The sequence below is a fragment of the Bufo gargarizans genome, chromosome 2 (genome assembly GCF_014858855.1).
Source record: "Bufo gargarizans isolate SCDJY-AF-19 chromosome 2, ASM1485885v1, whole genome shotgun sequence".
Classification (NCBI taxonomy): domain Eukaryota; kingdom Metazoa; phylum Chordata; class Amphibia; order Anura; family Bufonidae; genus Bufo; species Bufo gargarizans.
This window is the reverse complement of record NC_058081.1, coordinates 545,958,868-545,964,867: the sequence shown is the minus strand read 5'-3', so window position 1 is coordinate 545,964,867 and position 6,000 is coordinate 545,958,868. Positions and strand designations below refer to the sequence as shown.

The following is a 6,000-nucleotide window of genomic DNA, read 5'->3' as shown; positions in this document are numbered from 1 at the left end:
ATACAGTAGTATGGATAAAATGTGTCAGGTGCTCAGATTGGAAGCTACTGGGTTTGAACCTTAAATATATTTGACAGCATCTATCACTTCACAGGTAGTATTAGCCAAGTCAAGTAGTACTGCTAGAATTTAGTGATGCAATACTGGAAAATTAGATAGATTTTCATAGGTTGGGAATGGTCATTTAGTCAACAGAGTTTCACTAGTTATTGTTCAGATCAACCATTATTGGCAGCACTTATTACTATGAGTTTTTTTTATTGGAAATTATATGCCAAAGAATATTATAAAGTAACAGAAATTGATAAGTAATTGGAGTATTAAATAAAAATTGAGAACAGTTTCATACAGATGAGGTAAAGACAAGAACATGGCCTTGAAACAGTAATCACATTTGATGGTACCATGCAGTAATAAATAGTTGGTAGTTTATATCAAAGCATAATATCCATGTCTAACTGTCCAGGTGCTGTGGTTTCACTAGACAAAATGAGTAGATTGTAAGGAAGATAGAAAAGTGATATATATATATATATATATATATATATATATATATAAAAATCATGATAAAAATCTGGTAAGAAGCGTCATGCTAAGGGCTGAAACATTGAATCTGAATTTGTTCTTATTTCAGATAAAATGTCTTTTAAAAAATTTTATTACAAAGGAACCAAATTTGCTGTTGGAGTACACACAGAGGAATCTCTGGCCTATGCAGAAAATGAATTTGAAGTCCTTGATGATGACGTTTATAATGTTACCTATCCAAAATCAGGTAATTATATGAGGTATTATTGTTATATCTTTTCATAGTTCCTTTAAATTACACAATTTTAATAGTTTTCGTTTTGTTTTCGTTTATTTTCACTTTAGGCATCTACTTTTTCCCTTTATTTTTTGATTGCGCGCATGCCCTAATTCTTCCCCTGGCTGTCCCAGAGTATTTAAGGCATCTTTCCCAGTGGGAGGGCTTTAGGTTGTCTAGCTTGTTAGTTCCAAGTGAAGGCATGCTATTCCTGTCTGCCTGGCCCTCTATTGAACCCTGCCTGTCTACCAATTCTGTCTCTCTGCTGCTTGACTCCACCACTGCATGTTTACCGTACTTACCCTTGCTGCCTGCTCTGAGCTCAGATTAATTTCATTGATTTGCATGTACACTGCCTGCCCTGACCTCTATCTGTTTTCTGGTTAAGAGTATTGCTTTATCCCATGGTGCTTCACAGAGGTGTCTCTGACTCTCGTGGGTCAGTAGCCAACCACACTGAGACTATTCCAAAAGTAGCAGCCAGGGGCGGACTGGCCCTGAACCCTAAAAGGACATTTCCAGGTGGGCGGACACTTGGTAGTCCACTTGAGCCCTCTTCACTACGGCAGGCTTGGTACATAATGGTCTGATGCTTCCAGAGTTATTAAACATTGGGAGCATCAGGTACGGTACTTATGTACCTGGCCAGGGGACCACAGATGCCATCTTGCTGTTTACCCTCATAGACCACTATATGAGGCAGTGTATAAAATATGAATGGTGCAGGGACTCTGGCATCTCAAGCCTCAGGCTAGAAGGGGCCTATGGCCTGCACCAGACAGCAACTAGGACTTAGATCTAATATTTTTTCTTTCCCATTCTTTGGGGAACATACTTCTGGGAGCACTATAAGGGTCATTACTAGGGTATGTGCAGGCAGCGTGCAGAAGGTAGGGGTGGCTTGGAACTGTGACCCACATCTCACGTCCAAAGCACCTGGCTCCATATCTTAATTAGAGACACTTGGAGGAGGACAGAGCGTATCAACTCTTATCACCTTATGATTAGAGTTGAGCGAACACCTTGATGTTCGGGTTTGAGAAGTTCGGCCGAACTTCCCGGAAATGTTCGGGTTCGGGATCCGAACCCGACCCAAACTTCGTCCCGAACCCGAACCCCATTGAAGTCAATGGGGACCCGAACTTTTTGGCACTAAAAAGGCTGTAAAACAGCCCAGGAAAGGGCTAGAGGGCTGCAAAAGGCAGCAAAATGAAGTTAAATCCCCTGCAAACAAATGTGGATAGGGAAATTAATAAAAATAAAATAAATAAAAATTAACCAATATCAATTGGAGAGAGGACCCATAGCAGAGAATCTGGCTTCATGTCAGCAGAGAATCAGTCTTCATGTCATAGCAGAGAATCAGGCTTCACGTCACCCAACACTGGAACAGTCCATTGTCATATATTTAGGCCCCGGCACCCAGACAGAGGAGAGAGGTCCCATAACAGAGATTCACGCTTCATGTCAGCAGAGAATCAGTCTTCATGTCATAGCAGAGAATCAGGCTTCACGTCACCCACCACTGGAACAGTGCATTGTCATATATTTAGGCCCCGGCACCCAGGCAGAGGAGAGAGGTCCCATAACAGAGATTCAGGCTTCATGTCAGCAGAGAATCAGTCTTCATGTCATAGCAGAGAATCAGGCTTCATGTCACCCAACACTGGAACAGTCCATTGTCAGATATTTAGGACCCGGCACCCAGGCAGAGGAGAGAGGTCCCATAACAGAGATTCAGGCTTCATGTCAGCAGAGAATCAGTCTTAATGTCATAGCAGAGAATCAGGCTTCATGTCACCCAACACTGGAACAGTCCATTGTCAGATATTTAGGCCCCGGCACCTAGGCAGAGGAGAGAGGTCCCATAACAGAGATTCAGGCTTCATATCAGCAGAGAATCAGTCTTCATGTCATAGCAGAGAACCAGGCTTCACGTCACCCACCACTGGAACAATCCATTGTCATATATTTAGGCCCTGGCACCCAGGCAGAGGAGAGAGGTCCCATAACAGAGATTCAGGCTTCATGTCAAGAGAGAATCAGTCTTCATGTCATAGCAGAGAATCATGCTTCACGTCACCCAACACTGGCACAGTCCATTGTCAGATATTTAGGCCCCGACACCCAGACAGAGGAGAGTTTGTCTGTAATGACGCCCCCTGCCGTGCTGAATACACGTTCAGACAAAACGCTGGCCACCGGGCAGGCCAGCACTTCCAAGGCATAAAAGGCTAGCTCTGGCCACGTGGACAATTTGGAGACCCAGAAGTTGAATGGGGCCGAACCATCAGTCAGTACATGGAGGGGTGTGCACACGTACTGTTCCACCATGTTAGTGAAATGTTGCCTCCTGCTAACACGTTCCGTATCAGGTGGTGGTGCAGTTAGCTGTGGCGTGTTGACAAAACTTTTCCACATCTCTGCCATGCTAACCCGGCCCTCAGAGGAGCTGGCCGTGACACAGCTGCGTGGGCTTCCACTTGTTCCCCTGTGACATTTGGGAATGCTCTCAGTAGCGCGTCTACCAACGCTTGTAGTCGCGCATCTTCCTATCACGCTCCAGTGCAGGAAGTAAGGTGGGCACATTGTCTTTGTACCGTGGATCCAGCAGGGTGGCAACCCAGTAGTCCGCACACGTTAAAATGTGGGCAACACTGCTGTCGTTGCGCAGGCACTGCAGCATGTAGTCGCTCATGTGTGCCAGCCTGCCCAGGGGTAAGGACAAGCTGTCCTCTGTGGGAGGCGTATCGTCATCGTCCTGCGTTTCCGCCCAGCCACGCACCAGTGATGGGCCCGAGCTGCGTTGGGTGCCACCCCGCTGTGAACATGCTTCATCCTCATCCTCCTCCACCTCCTCCTCATCCTCGTCCTCCTCGTCCTCCAGTAGTGGGCCCTGTCTGGACACATTTGTACCTGGCCTCTGCTGTTGCAAAAAACCTCCCTCTGAGTCACTTCGAAGAGCTGGCATGAAAGTGCTAAAAATGACCCCTCTTCCTCCTCCTCCTCCTGGGCCACCTCCTCTTCCATCATCGCCCTAAGTGTTTTCTCAAGGAGACATAGAAGTGGTATTGTAACGCTGATAACGGTGTCATCGCCACTGGCCATGTTGGTGGAGTACTCGAAACAGTGCAACAGGGCACACAGGTCTCGCATGGAGGCCCAGTCATTGGTGGTGAAGTGGGGTTGTTCCGCAGTGCGACTGACCCGTGCGTGCTGCAGATGAAACTCCACTATGGCCTGCTGCTGCTCGCACAGTCTGTCCAGCATGTGCAAGGTGGAGTTCCACCTGGTGGGCACGTCGCATATGAGGCGGTGAGCGGGAAGGCCGAAGTTACGCTGTAGCACAGACAGGCGAACAGCGGCAGGATGTGAACGCCGGAAGCGCGAACAGACGGCCCGCACTTTATGCAGCAGCTCTGACATGTCGGGGTAGTTGTGAATGAACTTCTGCACCACCAAATTCAGCACATGCGCCAGGCAAGGGATGTGCGTCTAACCGGCTAGTCCCAGAGCTGCAACGAGATTTCGCCCATTATCGCACACCACCAGGCCGGGCTTGAGGCTCACCGGCAGCAACCACTCGTCGGTCTGTTGTTCTATACCCCGCCACAACTCCTGTGCGAAGTGGGGCCTGTCCCCCAAACATATGAGTTTCAGAATGGCCTGCTGACGTTTACCCCAGGCTGTGCTGAAGTTGGTGGTGAATGTGTGTGGCTGACTGGATGAGCAGGTGGAAGAAGAGGAAGAGGAAGCCGAGGAGGAGGAGGCAACAGGAGGCAAAGAATGTTGCCCTGCGATCCTTGGCGGCGGAAGGACGTGCGCCAAACAGCTCTCCGCCTGGGGCCCAGCCGCCACTACATTTACCCAGTGTGCAGTTAAGGAGATATAGTGTCCCTAGCCGTGCTTACTGGTCCACGTATCTGTGGTTAGGTGGACCTTGCCACAGATGGCGTTGCGCAGTGCACACTTGATTTTATCGGATACTTGGTTGTGCAGGGAAGGCACGGCTCTCTTGGAGAAGTAGTGCCGGCTGGGAACAACATACTGTGGGACAGCAAGCGACATGAGCTGTTTGAAGCTGTCTGTGTCCACCAGCCTAAATGACAGCATTTCATAGGCCAGTAGTTTAGAAATGCTGGCATTCAGGGCCAGGGATCGAGGGTGGCTAGGTGGGAATTTACGCTTTCTCTCAAATGTTTGTGAGATGGAGAGCTGAACGCTGCTGTGTGACATGGTTGAGATGCTTGGTGACGGAGGTGGTGGTGTTGGTGGTAAATCCCCTGTTTGCTGGGCGGCAGGTGCCAACGTTCCTCCAGAGGCGGAGGAAGAGGCCGAGGCGGCAGCAGCAGAAGAGGCCGAGGCGACAGCAGCAGAAGAGGTAGCAGGGGGAGCCTGAGTGACTTCCTTGTTTTTAAGGTGTTTACTCCACTGCAGTTCATGCTTTGCATGCAGGTGCCTGGTCATGCAGGTTGTGCTAAGGTTCAGAACGTTAATGCCTCGCTTCAGGCTCTGATGGCACAGCGTGCAAACCACTCGGGTCTTGTCGTCAGCACATTGTTTGAAGAAGTGCCATGCCAGGGAACTCCTTGAAGCTGCCTTTGGGGTGCTCGGTCCCAGATGGCGGCGGTCAGTAGCAGGCAGAGTCTCTTGGCGGCGAGTGTTCTGCTTTTGCCCACTTCTCCCTCTTTTGCTACGCTGTTGGCTCGGTCTCACCACTGCCTCTTTCTCTGAACTGTGAAAGTCAGTGGCACGACCTTCATTCCATGTGGGGTCTAGGACCTCATCGTCCCCTGCATCGTCTTCCACCCAGTCTCGATCCCTGACCTCCTGTTCAGTCTGCACACTGCAGAAAGACACAGCAGTTGGCACCTGTGTTTCGTCATCATCAGAGACGTGCTGAGGTGGTATTCCCATGTCCTCATCATCAGGAAACATAAGTGGTTGTGCGTCAGTGCATTCTATGTCTTCCACCACTGGGGAAGGGCTAGGTGGATGCCCTTGGGAAACCCTGCCAGCGGAGTCTTCAAACAGCATAAGAGACTGCTGCATAACTTGAGGCTCAGACAGTTTCCCTGATATGCATGGGGGTGATGTGACAGACTGATAGGCTTGGTTTTCAGGCACCATCTGTGCGCTTTCTGCATTAGACTGGGTGGGAGATAATGTGAACGTGCTGGATCCACTGTCAGACA

General features: G+C 49.1%; 1 pseudogene; it reads left to right on the top strand.

Annotated features, from left to right (window-relative positions):
• The first annotated feature begins 639 nt into the window (after positions 1-639).
• Positions 640-6,000, top strand: part of LOC122926133 — a 91,717-nt pseudogene continuing 86,356 nt past the window's right edge.